This window comes from Mus musculus, chromosome 1, assembly GCF_000001635.26.
Source record: "Mus musculus strain C57BL/6J chromosome 1, GRCm38.p6 C57BL/6J".
Taxonomy (NCBI): domain Eukaryota; kingdom Metazoa; phylum Chordata; class Mammalia; order Rodentia; family Muridae; genus Mus; species Mus musculus.
In genome coordinates, this window is record NC_000067.6 from 22,610,203 (window position 1) to 22,630,286 (window position 20,084).

At 39.9% G+C, this 20,084-nt stretch overlaps 1 protein-coding gene across 5 annotated transcripts in view; it reads right to left on the bottom strand.

Moving 5' to 3' along the window:
* Rims1 (regulating synaptic membrane exocytosis 1) overlaps positions 1-20,084 on the bottom strand; it is a gene marked incomplete in the record, with an annotated part of 520,187 nt that overhangs the window by 324,231 nt on the left and 175,872 nt on the right.

The following is a 20,084-nucleotide window of genomic DNA, read 5'->3' on the forward strand; positions in this document are numbered from 1 at the left end:
TCCTAGAAACCACACCCATTTCGTGTCAACAACATGGCTGCCTAGAGAAGACCAAAATGAGGATGCTATAAATAAGCAGGCTAGCATGGGAGGGGGAAAAGTGCGCATGGCTCAGAGGGGACAGGAATGAAGGTATAGATGCAGTCATGTGGCCTCGGAGCATCTGGCTTGGAAATGATGTAAGTGTGACTTACATCACTCAGCTATTCTTTGTCCCCTCAGCTTGATTTGGATCTTACACCGCCATTACAGACAGGCAAACTGTTATGTGCATGACTATCATAGGCTTTTGAGGCTTTACTCTCAGGCTGTGTTTCCCATTTGGTAAAGTGCTTCTCTCTTCAGCATCCAAACAAGGATCGTGTGTTGTACCCACCAAGGCATTGTCAGGCTCCATGACACAGACTATCATCTCTATCAGATGGGAACACAGAAGGTGATATCATCTTGTTTCACAGTGAAACAGACCCAAGTGCAGTTGAAGTACCCATTTGGCACCTATGAAACTCTGAAAGCATTGCAATGACCATAGCAGGAAGGTACACTGGTATCAACAAAGTTCAAGGTGATTCATTAATTTAGAAGTGCTAGGTTCATACTAAGAAGACACCACAACACACACCAATCCCACATATAAGAGCCTTATAGAGATATTGTTCCTATCAATGCCAATTCCAGTGGATACAACTTTTCAATCCATGATCCAAGCAAGTATGGATGGTAGTTCTCAGAATGAAGATTCTATAGGAAAACACAAGAATGTCTTTCATAATTGTGTACGGCAGTTTTGAAATGAGTGCTGAATCCAGGAAACAGAGCATCCTGAGTTTGAGGATTTTTTTTCTTCATAAGCTATTTTTTTCTTTTTGTTTTGTAATAGGTTATTTCTTCCCTTAGGTAGTCACACAAATTGAAATTGTGATGTTCTGATGAAGCCAATCCTCAAATACATTAAATGCCCTAGGAAGTGCAGTACTTGCTCGTGTGTGCCTATGTGCCTCTGTGTGTACATATGTATGTATATGTGAGTTTATGTGCTGTGTATAAGTGTTAGCATGTGAGTCTATGCACATTCATGTGTATATATGTATGTGTGTGAGTATATGCGTGCATGTATTTGTAAGAGGTACATGTGTGTATATATATGTGTGTGAATATATGTATGTGCATGTGTACACATGTATATTGTGTATATGTGCATGTATGTGTATGTATGTATGAGTTTATATGTATATGCATGTGTGAGTATGTGTGCATGCATGTGTATGCATGTGTGTATGAGTATATGTGCATGTGTGAATATATGTGTGTGAGTATATATATGTGCTTGTGTATGCATGTATGTGTGTGTGTGTATATGGGTATACATGCATGTATGTGTGTGGAGTATATGTGCATATTTGCATGTATATATGTGTCAGTATATGTGAATATGTATGTATGTGTATGTGAGTATATGTGCATGCATGTGTGTGTGTATGTAGGTATGTGTATGTTAATGTGTGTGTGTGTATACTTTGATCCACTTTATTGCAGAGCCTCAGACATTGATCTTAATGACCTTTTTCATCACTTGGTACTATAAATACACACACAGAAGGAGTGAGAAGCTGTCTGATACTGAGGAAATGCTCCCGCAATGAGCAGAGCCCTCTTCTCTTCTGTATTGCATTTATTTGTCTAGTTTAATTTTGTTTTTGTCTTCCTTATATTACAAGCAAGTTCTCAACTAATGTATGAAGCTGTAGTTGACTACAAGGCCTGGGATAGCAACCTGTCTCAATTCTCTTGTCTACAGTAATGCTGGCCTGTATGAACAAATGCCTGCTACCTCTTCTAAGGGGAGCCCAGGTCTCAGATGGTGGTATCAGAGACTGGCACACCCAAACATAGTGAGTATTGGGCAGCACTGCTTCAGCTACGGGCAGCTCTGTAAACCAGGCAGCCAGCCTTGCCAACTTAGCAAGAAAATCTTTTCACGATAAAAGGTGGGTCTGTGATAGGGATGAGAGATGCAGTACCAGGCACTGGGTATAAAAAGAAAGAGAGGGAAGAAAAGCAGACTCTGTAACTCCATGCACAGAGAGGTAACATTTCATATTAATTACTCACATCTAGACCCTGTTGTGTTCAGTATGTCTCTTGCCTAAAAATAATTTAAATAGCCCGGCTGGGAGCACCTCTGATTGGTCACTGTGTGCAACCCCACTGCTCACCTTTCTAGGTTATCTATGAGAAGATGTTTTAAAGGCTGCTGTAACTGTACCATCTGAGCATCACCAACTGATCGGATTCCAGGCTTCATTTAGAAATGCCCTCAGCTCTAGGGGAGGGTGCATGAATTATGATAGTGCTCATAAACAGATCTCCTTCAAAACACCGGTTTCTGATGATGGCTTTAGCTTTGAATGCCTTCATAATAAACAGACCGCCGAAGGCACAAGGCAAGGTGATAGTGACTTTTGAAAATTCTGTGTAACTCTGTTATCAGCTAAGTGAAGCTATCCTTTCCTTTGCATTTCCGAATGGCTGCCCAGGGGAGAAGTGTTGCTTCAAAGCTCTGTGGTCACCATGCCTTGCATAAGGGCATTCCCACCAAATAAAAGGCAAGGTTTTAACACAGCCTGTCAGCAGTTGGGTGGGTACATTGAGAACATGTTTATTCTCCTAGGACTTATTTCTGTCCTCTATAAACTGAGAATAATAATTATTACCTCTTAGGAACATAGTAAACACTGGAGCACAATCTGCCACTTATCGGATACTCTTAATTTCCCTGACCACCTTCCTATAAAACAGGACAGGGACATACCACATTCAAGAAGACCTGATTTGGAGTTGCAGGTTTGCATCTCACACTGTGAAACCTCTTGGCACCTCTACACCACATTCCTCTATTTTTATGAGAGGAATAAAGCTAGGCCACTTAGAGCCATCACTTATTAATTCATAAATTCAATAAATAATGACTGAGCATCTACTCCATGCCAAGTGGTTACATAAACACAAACTGAATTCCTTGTCCCTGGGGAAATTTGTATGCAACTCTGATTGGCATGTGCTAAGACATGTTTTAGGGAAGGACATGCAACAGACAGAGGGATCCAATAGCTCTCAGGGTGTTGAGACAGGAAGAAAAAATGGAAGCCAGTCACTGAGAGAGGCAGATAAGCCCACATTAAAAAAAAAAAGTGGGAGAATGTTTTAGTACATGGTAGAATCCCAAAGGTCAAGAATATGTGTTCTTTGGCCTGCCTTGGGAATAAGATTCCTGTCAGAAAGAGGGGTGAGGTCCAAGCCTGGGCAGAATAAAGCTTGAGGAAATGCAGAAAGGCTACAGGTGGGGAAGGAGATGCAGTCACAGACAACTGATGTCAGGAAGAGCTGAGACCCATGGAGACTTTTGAATTTTCTCTTAAGTGGGTTAAAAGCTCACCACAGGGGTTGAGAGTGACAAGCTGAAAGAATGAGGTGTGTAACTAAAAAAAAAAAAAAAATCTGTTGTGTGGGGGAACAGACTACCAGTTAGGGAGACCTGGAAGGATAGGAGCTACAGATCCTTTGAAAGAGTGCTTGTGGTAAAAAGGAATTTCCGGTGGATGGTATTTTTAGCCACTGCACCAATGAAAAGAATTATGATAGCATGTCTCTGGAGCATACTTTAGCTCTAACAAGTATTAGTTCTGCAACATTAAGCAAGTTATTCTAACTCGTTAAACTCTGATGCTATGGGCTGTTATGTTTGTCCCTCCCAAAAGCTGTATGCTGAAGCCTTAATCTCCAATGTTTCGGTGCTTGGAGGCAGAGAATTTGGGTAGTAATCAGGGTTAGAAGATGTCACATATGAGCATCATCCCTAAGTTGGTGATGGGTATCCTGTATCAGAGAAGAGAAACCAGGATTCTATGAGAAAGACTGTGATCAGCTATCTGCAAGCTACAAACAGAATTCTTTCTCACCAGGGAACAGTGGGGTGGGGGGGTCTCCTTGTACTAATTTTGATCTCAGATTCTGGGAGATAGAGGGGCCAGGAAATAGATGCTAATTTGTTATTAAACCTGAGCTAATGCCCCGAGACTACTCATCTGTCAAATGGGGGAGGTGATATCCGTACTACCATAGATTTAAATGAAATAAGCTTTGTGACAGGCTGAGTACCATTCTAATAGGTACATAGGTACGGTCATCCTGCAGCCTGGACCCCAGGAAAGGTATGAGTGTGACACAACACATTTACATACCAAAACCTCAGGTCAAGGTGTTAGCATCCCTTGGAAGTACTTATTAAATAATGAATGAAAAAACAGGTCATACACTCAAAAGGAATAAACATAAATTATTATACAAATGTGTTTTACTGACATTATAACTTTAAACAGTAAGAAAAATCAACGTGGGTTTTTCAAAATCATTGCTTATTTCTGTCATTCTTGTGGGGGAAAAAAGCCTTCATTTCCTGGGTTCCTCCCTCACTTTTCCTGTGGATATTTTAAATGCCTAGTCAAAAAGGATAAACCTCATGGTAGAATGTTCTGAAACATTTATGATATGAAGTCATTTTTAAGCTACTGGACACACAAAGGACAGTTTCATTGTACTGGCTGGTTTTGTGTAAACTTGACACATGCTGGAGTTATCAGAGTGGAAGGAGCCTCAGCTGAGAAAAGGCCTCTATGAGATCCAGCTGTAAGGCATTTTCTCAATTAGTGATCAATGAAGAAAGCCCAGCCCATGGTGGGTGGTGCCATCCCTAGGCTCAAGGTCCTGGGTTCTATAAGAAAGCAGGTGAACAAGCCATGGGGAGCAACCAGTAAGCAGCACCCCTCCATCAGCTCCTGCAGCAGCAAGGTTCCAGCTCTGCCTGAATTCCTGTCCTGACCCCTTCCAAGGATGGGATATGATCTGGAAAACAGTTCAGTCAAATGAGCCTTTTCTTCCCTATTTGAAGAAAAATATGGAGCCTGTGTTTTATTTTATGAGTCAAAGCAACTTCATGAGCAAATCTTCATAGATTTGTAGAGTTAAGAGGAGAGGGGAGTGCCATCTGGAGAAGTCAAGTGCAGCAAAGAAGCAGAGCTGAATACACCAAGGCCACTTCCTGCCTAGCACAATAGTGGGTTCTGTGTGATTGACAGGGAAAGACATTCCTATCAGAGGGCCATTTGATCTGGACACCAGAGTCAACATGCTTTCTTGGTGAAATTAAATATGGGAATTTTTTAATGGTGAGAAGCAATCCGATGCTCTGGTTTTAAATTTCACAGGAAAAAAGAAATGGTTGAGAACTAAGTCTGATATGTGGTTTGCAGTTCAAAATCCGTCACTTGGTATGAGATATATTTTTATCTCTATGAGGTTTTTTTTTTTTGGCTTGTAATTTGAATTCATCTCAGTAGAAAATTCATGTTGCATTCAGTGTTTTTCTCTTTATTCTGCTAGCAATGAATCTCAGCTTTAACCTTCAAGTATTTGTTCTGATTTCGTGGAGAGAAGTGCTTAGCTCTGGCAAGGATATGATTTGCATTTTATTTGTATGAAGAACCAATACTGATTCACACAAGAGACATTTAGAGTGACGAGAGCTGGGATACAAAGGATGAGATTTCCAGTCTAAATTATGCAGGTGCTAAAACACAGGAACAAAACAAACAGACACTAGAATGGCTGACGAAAATGGAAACGCAATTCTAGAAAGCAGACCAGGTTTAAAGAGGCACACAGAGCATTTGGTGGTGCTTTCTTCACACATGGGTTTCTTGAACACCCTTTTGAATACCCAAAAAGATATCTCCATCTTCATGCTGCCTTCTTTAAGTGTTCAATTGGCAACTACTGCCTTACACTTCTTAAAGGGAACAAGCAATAAGGATAACAACAACAACAACAAAAATGTGTTTGGTTTCTCGTCTGATCAGTAGGAGTGCTCTGTCTATTTTACACAATGGGAGGACAAGGCATGTGCCCAGTATTTGTTGAATGAGTGTTGGTAACCCTTTTAATGGGATGAAGATAGGCCAGGGAATTTCCAGTAATTCATTTTATGAGGGATTGCTGAGAAATTGAGGTACTGTTATGAGGATGTAGTCATTGATTTTCTAGACAAGGAGTTCCTTCAGGGCAGGGACCATGGTCTTCATCTCTGTAGCCCCCTTTTACCTTGATTTCAGTTGTGGCTTCTGACAGTAGATGTTCCTTCACTGCTACATAAATAATGGATGAGAGTTGCTCATGCAAGTATTTCTTTCCTCTCCATCATTCATATCTAGTGTCTGTCGGCTCTCCTGCTACTTGCTCATTCCGCTCTCATTACTTAAAGACCCTTAGCCTTATCTCTGCCTATTCAAATTTAAGCCACTCGTTTAAGCTCCATTAAACCCCAATCACCTTTGCACAACCATAGATACCATGACCATGGAATTTGAGTTTATACACCATCCACCCTGGTGTTTTAACCATTAATATATTGTGCACAAACTTCCTTCCTTTGTCCCTACTAGTCGCCTTTAAATCCTTCTCAGTTAGACTGAAAGCAGTACTCTGCAAATAGCTGATGCTAAGTGATTATTAAACTGTGTGTACGGCATCTTGAAGTTACTCTAAGATACACGTTACAGTGAGAGAGATGTATTTACATCAGCAACGTTCTGATGAAAGTTTCGTTAAGATCTTCAGATGGCTCCCTGAAAGTTACAGGGATATCTTTTAAGACACATCATTGTATTACGTATAGTAATTACACATGGGCAGTTTTTGTATCTGTTCTAGTGTTCTTGTGCTTTCCATTGCTATAAAGAGCATTAATCTTTTGGCTCATTTAGAATAAACTGAATTCTTTGTCCACATGATATTCATCCAAATAGTTGGAAATTCTTCTCTGCTGTATCTCCTCCAATTCTTCTTTGCCTTCAGGCTAAGTCATTTGTCATTTGGCTTGATTTCATATCCCTTTGCTATCCTGATAGTCACTAAAAATGCTTCAGATATCTATTCCATTACGAAAGTAGGACACCCTGAACTGGAATAAATTATTAAGGTGCATTCCTAGTATTCTGCATTTATAGACTCTGTTTCTGTTTATAACTCTAATTCAGAATACTTTTGGTAAGTCATAATCATGCAATTGATATATACTTGGACTTCTTTTGCACTAAATCCTTTATCTCATTCTTTTTCAGATTTCAAAAAATTAGATTCCTCATCATTCATGGTTATCTGATTTGTATCACCATATTTTTACTGTTTTTAACAATCACATCTTGTCTTGCTGGATATATACCACTGCTCTATACTGACAGGATTTTTTTATAATGAATATGAAAACCTCAGCTATCTTAGCAATACTGTATTGTGAAATATCATGGACATTTGTCTATTAGAGGACACAGAAACTTTTCCTCTTAAGGGTGATCACATAAACATGTCCTGGCATGCATGACATCATGTCTCCCTCCTGATTATCTGCCATTGTGATGGGAAAGCAGTCACTTTAGCATAAAGCAAAGGAGGGCAGCCCTGTCCTAGTGAACTCCTTTGGAAACACTGAAATCTGAATTGCGTGCACCTTCCATGTTAAAAGTGTTGTCCTCCTTTTGATTTTCCTCAATCATTTCAAATGTTAAAGTCACCCATGCTTCCCAAGCTGCAGAAATTAGAGAGTGGGCAGGATCTGGCCCTGAGGCCACCGTGGGCTGCCTCTACGTCATTACCAGGGCTGGGCTGCCTCTATGTCATTACGAGGGCTGCAAACTTTGTCTTATGTTCTTGGGGTGCACTAAGAAACCTGCCTCTTCCTTGGCCCTTCACAATCTGACTGAGAAACATTTTAAAAAGTAAATGCCAAGTATTGATCCCCCAAAACTAGTTCAGTGGTTCAAATGTCCAAAACATGGTGCTCTTTTGGATGTTTCTTACCTACAGCATGAGTTCTCAAACTGGATATTTTTTGGGAACAAAACTTTCTATATTTCTTTCAAAGAATGCCTTCACTGCTTTTATAATTAAGGACTGAGAACATGGTAAGAAATGTTCTTGCCCTAATGAACTTTTCCATGGAATTGTATTAAGTTGAAATACATTTTTAAGAATATCTTTCCCTCAGTCAACTCTCAACCTAGGGCTAATACCATGTCATTCACGATCAAAGTTTGTTTGTTTGTTTGTTTGTTTGTTTTTAAGTGAATCAGTATAAAATGAAGCAATCATCAGTATTCTATGTACATATCTGTATTCCTAGCTTGCCCTAACACACAAAACTAAACTAAATTAACTCAGAATCAGAGTCGGAAGCAAAAACGTTTAGATCCTGACTCTCCTGATCTAAGAATTCAGATTTCAACTCTAGGCCTCACTTTACTCTGCTAAACACTGAAAGTCGTGTGGCTGGTGCCATGTTAAAATACTGTGAAAATGAGGGCCACGTCTATCCTGAGCATCAGAGAAAGACATTTTTGAGCTATAATGAGTACATTATAGGATTGGGCTATGGTAATGTGTATACTTTGGGAACAAGGGTTTATTTGTGAAAGAAACAGGAGACATGGCACACACGTGTGAGAAAGGCTGACAGGTATATTTCCTTTGTCCTCACCCTGACACTAACCTGCAGAGTGCCAGTGTCCTCAGGGATTTTCAACATGATCTTCCTTACGGACATGGACGTGCTTTAGTTGGTCCCCACACACTGTAGGCAAGAACTCCACTAGGAAAACTGATCAGACAGTGTCCGAGATAACTGGTTCAGCCACCTGCCTTTCTCCTTTATAATGTCACCCAGGAAGCTACAGGTATTCCAAGTTTGCCCTCCACAGTACCATTAGGAACAGAAAATCGGCGGCAGTCAAAGCCAGCTTCACGTTTTCCCCATAACTCAGTGCAGTACTGAATCCTGACTTCTGGGGCATGTCAATATTACATTTGCGTCCCTAGCTGTTAGGCTCTTGGTTACCCTCCATTGAACTCCACTAATTACACTGCTCCCACACATTTCATGGTCCTGTGTTACCGCCACCACTCTTTTTATTAGCCATTACTACCACTGAACCTTATTCATCCTCTTCTTACTTTAGTCTGGGCTCTTTCAAACACTGCAGTAGGTTCATGGCACCTCCCAAATCTATCACAAGCCCCTTCTCTTCCCATTCGTCTTGAAGATACTGCTGTCATTCTGAACATTGCCCTTCTGTCTTCTCATTCCCTCAAACTATTTCTCTTGCATTTGCTTTTCCTATCTCTTTGTTTCTCTCAGAGTTACTGCCATCTACTTGCTTTTCTGAAACAGTTTTCTGTCTCTAAGGACAACTGAACAAGTCGATGATTACTGGCTAAGAATAAAGAAATGATGGTGTTTTCTCATGTTTAGACATGTTGAATTTGGGGGAGCAAAATTATTTTCCCCTGGCTTTTAGAGTCACTGCCCATGGTTGTAAATGGAAAAATAAATCTTTTAAACTAAAGATGCAGTTTGGCTCTAAGATGTTAGATACTGTCTCGGGGTTTTATGGCTGTGAAGAGGCACCATGACCAAGACAACTCTTATATATAAAACGTTTAACTTGGGCTAGCTTACAGTTTCAAGGTTTTAGTACATGATCATCATAGCAGGAAACATTGTAGTATCCAAGCAAAAAAGGTGCTGCAGGAGCCAAGAATTCCACATTTTGATCCAAAGGCAGCCAGGAGGAGACTGGCTTCTGCTGGGAGCCAGAAGTAAGCTCTCATTCCACACAAAGCAGAACCTGAGCATAGTAAACCTCAAAGGCCACCCCCACAGTGACACACTTCCTCCAGCAATGTCACACCTACTCACTCCAACAAGGCAACACCTCCTAATAGTGGCACTCCTTGTGGGCCAAACACATGACTCTAAAGGGACCAAACCTATTCAAACCACCTCAGATACCATAGTTCAAGAAATAGTCTCCTGGCCTCTTTAGCTTTTTAGTTTTTTAAATCTTTTTTTGGAGGGATGGAGGTTTATGTAAATCACCTCATTGTTTCTTGGTGGCAGTGAATTGTTGAGAAAAATTTGGGTCATCTCATCCTCTTGATGATGTTCTGGTTTCATATGGCCTGGCAATCTCTCTGAGCTTTCATTTCCCTCACCCATGAAATGGAAAAAAAAAAGTCCTAATAGATGTTTTGAATAACTTGAATATATATTTTATCTGTATCAATGTAGATGATCGTAAATGTTGATTTTTGAATGTGCACAATTGAAAGAGGGTGTATTGGCAACAGTTAACACATATGAGGATTCAATGCACTGAGGTTGTATGTCAGGTTGCAAATCTGTCAATTCCTGTTTTGATTAAACTGTGTCTAAAATGTACTATGTACCTGGAACGACTGTAGACACCTGAGGTACCATATTAAATGTAGCAAAAGCATTTTTAAATTTAGGGATACACCTTATACATCAGGGAAGGGTATATAAAATATAAACGTATTGCATAACAAACAAAAGCTATAGTTGCAAAAAATGAGGTTGCAACACCACTGGGTATGTAGGAGGAGTTTTATAGATAAATATTCTTTAAAAATGGGCTTTCACCTTTACATAAGCAAATTAATTTTACCAGAGAAGCAAACAGAGTAGGCAGCAAAGCATAGAAGTATCTATAGGGAAAATTCCTAAGCGAGAGGAAAGTAAGCATAAGGTCCCTCTCTCTCTTTGGCAAGCTCAAGATGAATGTGCCTGGTTTACCTACAAGGCCAGACGAGCATTAGGACCACACAAGAAATGCACTATGTGGCTAGCACTGTAGAGCGCATCACTTGTGCTGAGTTACACGGACTTCGTTACTGCTGAGGCAGGACTTAACCAGAATGTCTAATTGGAGGAATTCAGCAGTGAAAGATAAACAGTGCGCCTCTGGCTGTTGTTGATAGGAGGAGAAAAATCAATCTGGGTCAAAAGTCAGGTCACGGACACCAAAGAGGAATTTCCTAGGTGAATGAGCTTAAAACAAGCTGCTAGGCAGGAAAACGAAAAACAAAAACAAAATGTTCATATTTGGAATTTACTAAAAATAGAACTCACTGCATTTACTTACTTACTAAATGCAAAACATGAATAGAAGGGATAGAAGAATGACTCCTAAAATTCTGAGCTTAGCATTAAGGTTAATTTTAGATACTGGAAATCAAAAGGGGGAGTTTACTCGAAGAAAATTCAAGAGGGGAGTGAGGAACATATTAGGTTTGCAATGCCTACTGGATTTCTAAATGGAAATGTTCAGTAGATAATTATGTGTGACAACAGGGACCTCAAACAAGCAATCATGGCAAGACATTTATATCTAAATTTTATGTAATGTTTATATTGTTCGAAGATTTGAGAAAGGTCTATTACAAAAGAGAAAACAGGACTAGAAAACAGAAATTCTTTTTTTTTTTTTTGGAGTACAGAGGAAGATAATAATAAAAACAGACAACAATTGAACAAACAAAGACCTAAACTGTTTATTAAAATAAGTTTTACACACATAGGACTTAGCAGATGGGATATGTATATGCACATGTATGTATATACACACATACATATGTGTATGTACAGTTAGTGCTAGGAGGCACTGAAAATGCATGTTAGGACCATGTTGGCTACAGACTGAGATTTAAGCATAGCACTGAATATAATCGGGGCAGGGGGATTGATTCTGATTTTACAACCACTGAAAGGCTATGAATAGCTCCACCAAGCGAAAGTATACTCTCTGCCAAGATGTTACCTGGAAAGTGATGAAAATAATGAAAGAAGTCATCTTGGATAACTGCAGACTTAAAGGGAATATGGTAATCTATAGATACCCAAGAAGATAATGAATCATTTATCACACTTCTGTATGTCTCAACCACACCCAGGGATCTCAAGGAATAGGAATGTCTACATACTTAAGGTAATCTGAGTCTCTGCTTGCTTTATACCAACATCTGCATAGCTGGCCTTAAAAGTAGCATGATGTCTTGCTCCTCTACATAGGACTGAACTGTTTCCAGCACAATGTGAATCCAGCAGGATTATCAATATCAGCACCAGAACCCCTCAGCAACTGTTCAGCCTGTTGTTTCTTCGTGAGCGTCAATTTTGATTTCTGCTTAGCAAGTATTAATTTACCAACAACTATAAATACCTGTGTCTGGTTAGAAGCGTAATTTCTTCACTCTGATAGTCTGAACTTAAATGTAGGTTCTGCCATTTATCCCTTGTGGTCAAATAAGTATCATAACCTCTCTGCATGCCGTATACAAAGACACAAAGAACACCAAATCCTCCTCCTAAAAGGACTAAGGACACTAATTAAAAGGTTAGGTTCCTGGAAAAGTACATTGAATTAATTCACTGTCTGTGAATATATGACACTATTTTATTACTATTTTTTCTGCATGTGCTTGGAATTCTGGATTCTGTGTGTGTGTATGTGCCCATTGACCCATAGCCCAGACACCTCTCAATTGTCATCAGAGAAGCTTTTTCTTGCAGTAATTAAGACAGGGACTGTTAATGAGACACTGTGCAGAGAAAGAGAGATGGTGGAGTAAGTGGCCCATCTATGTCAACTTTCCTATTCCCAAGACTCAGGGATCATGGTGGAAGAGGGAGGAGAGTGATCTAAGAGACCAAGGTGGTAGATAACACCAAGGAAACAATTTTCTCCAGACAGCAGGGAAGTTGCAGGAAGAAACTGACAGCAGTCATGATGGCCTGTGCAAGACTATGGAAGTTTAGGCCAGACAAAATTCTAGTAGGAAGTGTGGGAGATGGACAAACCCTTAGCTGGGGCCGCTGGCATCAGACAGCTGCTGGGAGAGGGAGAGTCGGTGTGCCTCATAGTAGTTGCCTACACTCCAGAGTAGGCTTCATACCCAAGTGGATAGACAGCACACATTAGACTTTATGGGTTTAAAGAGGAGCAAGAAGAGAAGGAAATTCAAGGTTGGGGGTGGTGGATAAGGAGGTGAGAATGGAAAGTAATGACAAGGGTAGATCTGGAATAAGTTGGATGGGATGAATGTGATCAAAATTCACTGTGTGAGATCCTGAAAGAATTCAAAATTATAGAAATGCTCTAGAATTAACATTTAAACAATACATACAGAATACAATTTAAAAGGACTTTGACAGGTCTCTTGTAAACTTTAATCTATAAAATTATGCAACGCTATTGTTCAAGTGGTATCAGCAAATGTCTGTGGATATGATGATGCAACATTTCATAAAAAAACGTTTCTTCTGAGAACTCAACGGCCATCTTGGATGCAGATGAGTTTAGTACTCATTCAATCCCACAATGCCATTCTCAGTTCAGATTGGTGCTGAGACCTGGACCTTTCTAGTCCATGTGAAATGAGGAGGATAACCCTGGGTCCTGTACTAGCAACACAATAACTGGTACTAGATAATGTTAAGAGCTAGTAATATAAATGGGTATTTTAAATGGGATCTAAAATGAGTATCTTCATAACAGTGCTCTCACCTATATACTAAAAATAGCCTAATTTTATAGATATGATTGTAGTATTGAATGTCATACACCACCATCCTTACGCTGCCACCAACAGGTGCTACAAAAGGTATTTACTGGGACAAACAAGAATGTCTAAACATTTGCCTTAAACCAAATTCATCATTTTACATTTCCTCCAAACAAAACTTCACACTTGTATTCATGCAATAGACTTCAGAGCCCACCCTACCTTGACATCACATTAAACCCATCCTTAGACGTCTGTGTATAATATATAATATATTATACACACACATACTTTTACATGCGCAAGCACATACATAAATTTTCATACAGAGAAGGAAAAGAAGTTCAGCAACTTTGTTTCTCATAATCTTCCATTTACAGCTTCTTACCAAATACTCATTTCTTTTCCTTCATATAGATCAACTCTGCCTCTATCTCCCTCTCCATCACACACCTTGGTTCCCTTCCTCCCTTAGTCCTTTCTTCCTTTTCTCAACCTGTCCATCTTTATCATCCTCTTCATTTCTCTCTCTTCTCTTATTTCTGCTTCCTTCCATGTCCTTCCTATCTGCCCCTCTCTTCTCCCTCCATTTTGTTCCCTTCCCCCTCACCCTCTCCTCTTCTCTACCACCTGTCCATCTCCCTCTCTATCACCTCACTCTCTCCTTATCTCTCTTGATTCTGTTCTCACTCGTGTGTGTGTGTGTGTGTGTGTGTGTGTGTGTGTGTGTGTGAGAGAGAGAGAGAGAGAGAGAGAGAGAGAGAGAGAGAGAGAGAGAACACGTGTGTAGTGTGTAGGTAGCTGGAAAGGTCAGAAGAGGTGATCATCCTGGAACTAGAGTTCTAGGTGGCTGAGAACCACCAAAAATAAATGCTGAGAGCCAACTTCTGGAAGAGCAGGGAACACCCTTCAGCACTAGGTCATCTCTCTAGCATGGAACCTTATCTCTTTATGATGATTTGCTGAACTTCACCCATATTTCTAGGACTTCCCCAGAGTGATAGCAATGTCAAAATCAATCCCCGGAGGTACTTGTTCTTAGTTTCCTATCCAGACTCTGAATGATTTTTAACAGACTTGAAAATAGGGTGTGGTTTGTGCCATCAGAATGAAATTGCAGTGACCTTAAAGTATAAGCAAGAGACAGGGTCCATGAAAGATTGTGTGAGTGGAAATACCACATCAGCAGTTGCTTGATGAAGGAGCCAAGAGGATAAAGTGTCCAGAGAAGACTTTGCTAAGGATAAGACATACACATAGTTCAAGGAGTGGCAGGATATTCAAGATGGCGCACTAGTATCTCTAGAGGGAACCAAAACAATGAAGAGGAGAATTAAATCTCAAGTCCTATCATGTACAGATTTACATGTTATTTTCATGAGCTTTGGCGCTTAATATTGGAACTGAAAAGGGATAAGAATTGGGGGTCTCATAATGGTGTGTATGCACTTTACATTTGAGAGGTTGATTCATTCAAAATGACCAGAAGGTATGGGTTAACCCAGGTCCTTTTTAAGATGTCCTACGTTGTGGTTCCAATCACAGAATGAGACCACGTTTGGGAAACAACATCTTTGGAAATATGTCTTTAATCATTTCTAAATAGGTAATCAGAACTCTGAGGAAAAAAAAATTGTTCTTCAGTGTTTGATATAGTGCTTATAGAAAAATTCATCCTGATTTCAGTTTTTAGAAATGAGACCAATAAGTATGGATACAGAGAGGGGATGGGAGAAACAATCAGCTGCTGAGTATAAAATGTATAAAAGTATACATTAAAAATATAGATTTTTCTCCCAGACCAAAGAATCTTCTCTTGTCCTGCAGCCACTCTAAGGTTGGAAGGCTTCCTCTCTTGTTGCCATATGCAGAGTTTACCTGATCTTAGACAGACCCTGGTCCTTACTGCTTCCTCTCTCTGCTTATGTGATGACCACAGTCATCTGTTACTGCACATCTTCCACAGGGCAGGTCTGGTTAACACCTGACCTTGGTTTTCATTTCTCTTTGTGTTTGTGTGTCTCTGCATGTGTACACGTGTGCCATGCCTATGAAGGCTGGAAGAGAGCTGAAGTCATGGGTGATGAGGCTATGATCAGAGTATGAGACCCCTGACCTCAGTGTAGGACTCTCCACTTCTCCAGAAGCAGCAAATGCTCTTGACTACTGAGCCATCTCTCCAGCCCAAGCCTGCTCTTGGTTTCTAACTTGCTTTGTGTTTCTTCAGCACAGTGTTACATGATGTCTTGTTGACAGACTATTGAAGGTACTATGGTGGGTGCTCCTTTCATTCTTGCCATAATTCCTTCCTTTAAATACAGTGTGGCCTAAACTTTCCAGTTCCTACCACTTTGCAGGTCTTTGTCTCACTGCTTTCTCTACCTGCCAAAGACTGTTTGCCTGAAGTTCAGAACAGTTATGAAGTATTCCTCTACCATTACAAGTGGGAGTTTATAAATATATACTCCTACAGGCTTTCTGGTTTACTGAGATAACTGAGCAGTAGGTTTTACTCTTGCTCTGGTGGGTTTTTTTCTTTTTTTTTTTTTTAAACTGGAATTAACTACCTCAGCTTTGTCTTCCTTTCTGAATGGTTCCTATACATTGTATGTGGACTCTCAAAGGAAACATGCTGGAATTCTAACCCACAGTACCAAATAGAATATTCCTTGAAAGCACACTCTTTGTAGGATAATCAAGTTAAACTGAGATTGCTAGAGTGGATTTTAATCCATCGTGACTTTTAAACAGGGGATAAATTTAGCCACAGAGGCGACACATACAGAATGAAGATGGTGTGAATATGCATAGGAAGAGGGTTTGGTGACTGTAGAGAGTTTGAGAGCTACATCTCCGAGGCCAGAGAAAGGTGCAGCCATCAGAAGCCAGGAAGCTGAGGTGGAACAGTCCCCCTAGAGTCTTCACTGGAGCATGCTGCTGCAGCTGCCTCAGCTCTGACTTCTGAGCTGTAGGACTGTGAAATGATTTACTGTTGCTTTAAGGAAGGAAATCTTTGCTATACTTTAAGGTTAGCTCCTTTCCCATTTAAAAATATGTATCCTTATTACCTTTCTCACACTTCCTATGCCTTTCTAATAAACAAACTGTATTTAAATTACTTTAATCCTCTTCCTTCCTCCCTCATGTCCTCCTCCTCCTCCTCCTCCTCCTCCTCCTCCTCCTCCTTCTCCTCCTCCTGCAATCTTTCTGCAATTCTTCTGCTTCCATGGTACTAGAATTACGCTAACATAGAACCACTCACCATGCCTGAATGTACCTGAACTTTCATTTCAGATTCCCATGTGACTAAAAAATATTTTTCCAACAGAGTCTGAGGTCCTTTTAAAAGAAATAACGGGCATCCTGCTGTTTTCTGTGCTTTAAATTTTATTTTCTTCTTTTATGTGTGTGTTTGCCTGATCAATGTCTATGTATTACTCATGTGACTGGTGCCCAAAGAAGCCAGAAGAGGGCCTCAGATCCCTTGGGACTGGAGAGTTGTAAGTGGCCACGTGGGTTCTTATATTCATTCCTGGGTCATCTAGAAGAACAGCCAGTGATCTTGACTGCTGAGGCATCTCTCCCGTCTTGTTTACCATTTTTAATACTTCTGGCAGCTAGCCAAGTGGTGTTTATGGTTTTGGAAAGAATGAGGTAATAGATCAAGGAAAGCTAAGACGGTGAATTAAAAAAATAAAACAGTAAAGGCTTTGAGGATCCATGCAATTGGTTCCACGTAAACAGGTAAAGGAAAAAAAAACCTAGACTAAACAAAGACGCTGATACTCAGAAAAGGTCAATTTGCCTTGGTGCTGCAGTCTCAGGACTGTTTCACTGCTCGTTTTAATCTTTAAATAAAATAATCATTAAGATATGGAAACAGCAAATGAGACAAATGTTTTTTTTTGTGTATTTTTAAAAGGTTTAAGAGCATAACTTTAAATACCACTCCCTATAAGCAGCCACTCTGCTGCAGTAATGCCTTGGGAGATTTAAAGCACCAACATCAGACTGTTGCTCCTACCCCGAGCGAAGCTCTTGCACAAAGTCAACAGCATCAGCTTCTGCTGACATAGCTCCACTGAATAACTATATTTATGCACATTTTAATGAATATATTTATAAGAATGCAATTGTTTTTGCCTTTTAAAACAATTAAAGATTCCCTCCAGGGGGACAATGAAGATGTTATTGTGTTGCAAGTCTCTTCTAGAATTACTGGTAATACATTTAAAATATTAAAGGAGGAAAAAAATAGTTTGACTTGAAGTTGATGAATGTATGCGCTAAGCCCCTTTGGCAATTTTTTTTCATTCTGCAGTTTGCTACTGTGTCTGAAATGCTCAAACTGATTTGCAGGAAAATGAGAGGAGCATTCAGGAGCAAAGGGATGTTCTTGTATCTCCTGACACTGGTTTAGCTGCATCCAGACACAACTTTGATAAGAAGAGTAAGAAGAGGTTGAGACCCAGAGGCCAGGGCCAGGAAGAGTGCTATCACTAACTTCTGCTTATATCCCTGTGGATATAAGAAGTCACCAGCCCATACTTTACAATTTATTTCACAGTCCTGGGAATGAAACCCAAAGCATTACACATGCTAAGCAACTGTCCTACCATGGCTCTATACCTACCATAAGATCATACATTAAATGTAATATTGCTAAGAATAAGTACACCTTCACTTTGGTCAGTGAGCAGTGACCATGGTAGAAACTGGGAAGCTAAAATTTTCTTGTAGTATTCATCAAGACTCCTGTGCACTGTAATTTTCCAGCTAAGCCTCATATTTAACCCATTTAGTACTTCATTATGGCTTGGAAGCATCAACTGTTCTTCACACTTGTACCCAATGTTGATAAAAATAAACTCCATTTATCCCAGAGTTCATTGTGAGGTGGTTTTCATTTTGTTTTTGTTTTTTCATTTTATTTCTTTTTAAGCAATAAGAATTCTTAAGAGCCAAGATAAAAGCTACACAGTGTTATTGTAAAGGAGAAAAAGATTAAATTGGGGAGTCAAATATTAGATGATACAAAACATTATAGGGTTCTGAATATAGCCTCCCAAGATCTAGATTTTTAAATATATCCATTATGTGCTTAACTAAAACTAAAAACTATAAACACCAACATCTGTATACCCCAAGAGATGTTAGTTACATCATGCACTTTGGAACAAAGAGGAAAAATTTATCATTCACTGAATAATTACTTACTGAATAACAGGTTTAAGGAATTGTGCCAAGAATTCTTGGGATTCAAAGTAAACCAGAGTCAGATATCCTGTAGGCAGCATAATCTGTCCTCACATACCATTTCAATACAAAGTAATACGTATTTGAAAGTTGGAGTTACCATTTCAGAGGAGAGGAGAATCATTACTAAGTTCGCTGTTCAGAGAAGACGTAATTGACAAACACATCAAAGTAAAAGGGGGGACGGTGTTCTCACATGAGCACAGCAGGGATACGGAGAAGGAAAATCATCATAACATAACGATCTGCAAAAGCACACACAGCATCTATCCACTAACAAGCAGCCCTCTTGCCTTAGACAGTGGTCCCCAGTGGGATGGAACAGAAAAGAAAGTGAAAATCAGGCAGCAACCAGGACGAGCAGGCCTTGAAGACCAGGTCAGAGCTGCGAGGCACCATGGGAGGCTCAGGGGTAACCATCCACACTTGTAGCCCCGGATTAAACCTTGAGTGGAAGCTGCACTGAATGGCATCTAGACCACGTACTACAAACTCAAAGCCAGGAAACTGTGTAAGGAGCCTTGCTGGAGACCAAGGAGCAAGCAAACATGCTTTAGAAGGTCAAGGAGAGCTAAGACATGAATTATAAGCACGAGTTTATCCAAAAGGATCACCTTATTGACTGCTTCAGTGAGCGGGCTGCCTACTTTCAACAGGATCACCATTAATAATACTGGACGAATCTGGGGACAGATTAATAAAGCTTTGAACTGGGCAGTGGCATTATTATATGTTTATCATATTTCCCTTTGCTAAATCAATGTCAGCTTTAAATACATTTGTTTGACAATTCTGAACCAATACGATTCAGAAATGTTTTAAATACACAGTAGAAACATGCCACACTTGGATAAAATTAGTATTCTGTATAAAATAAACCAATGAAACCATGTCACCTTACGTGACATATATATAATACTCATACCACATACCTGCCCCTCAATGATATCCAGGTACTTAGAACAAGTAAGTTAAGAATACAGTGTGGGTAGGAAGCCTGTTCGGAATGAGGCTTCCTTTCACCAACACCATTACCAAATATAAATGGGCAATAAAATGAAGAGCTCAGTGTGGTCCTTTAGACCCTCTGGAGGCTGTTTTCCTCCTCAGGGAAGTTTAATAATGTAAATATCTCAGATCATATGACAGAAATAGTGGGCAAGCAGTGATGTTTTAATAAGTAATTTCTGGCCAAAGTGTGATGTTTCAATGTATTCTATGAAGCAAAACAACATGCCCATAGTTCTGTGTTTGTCATAACTGTAAGTTTGCAAGACAGGGGTAGCTTTGGGAAGACACAAGACACACAGGGCTCCTCTGAATGGGGCCACTGTTTGGTGGGCAATCATCCAAGAGGT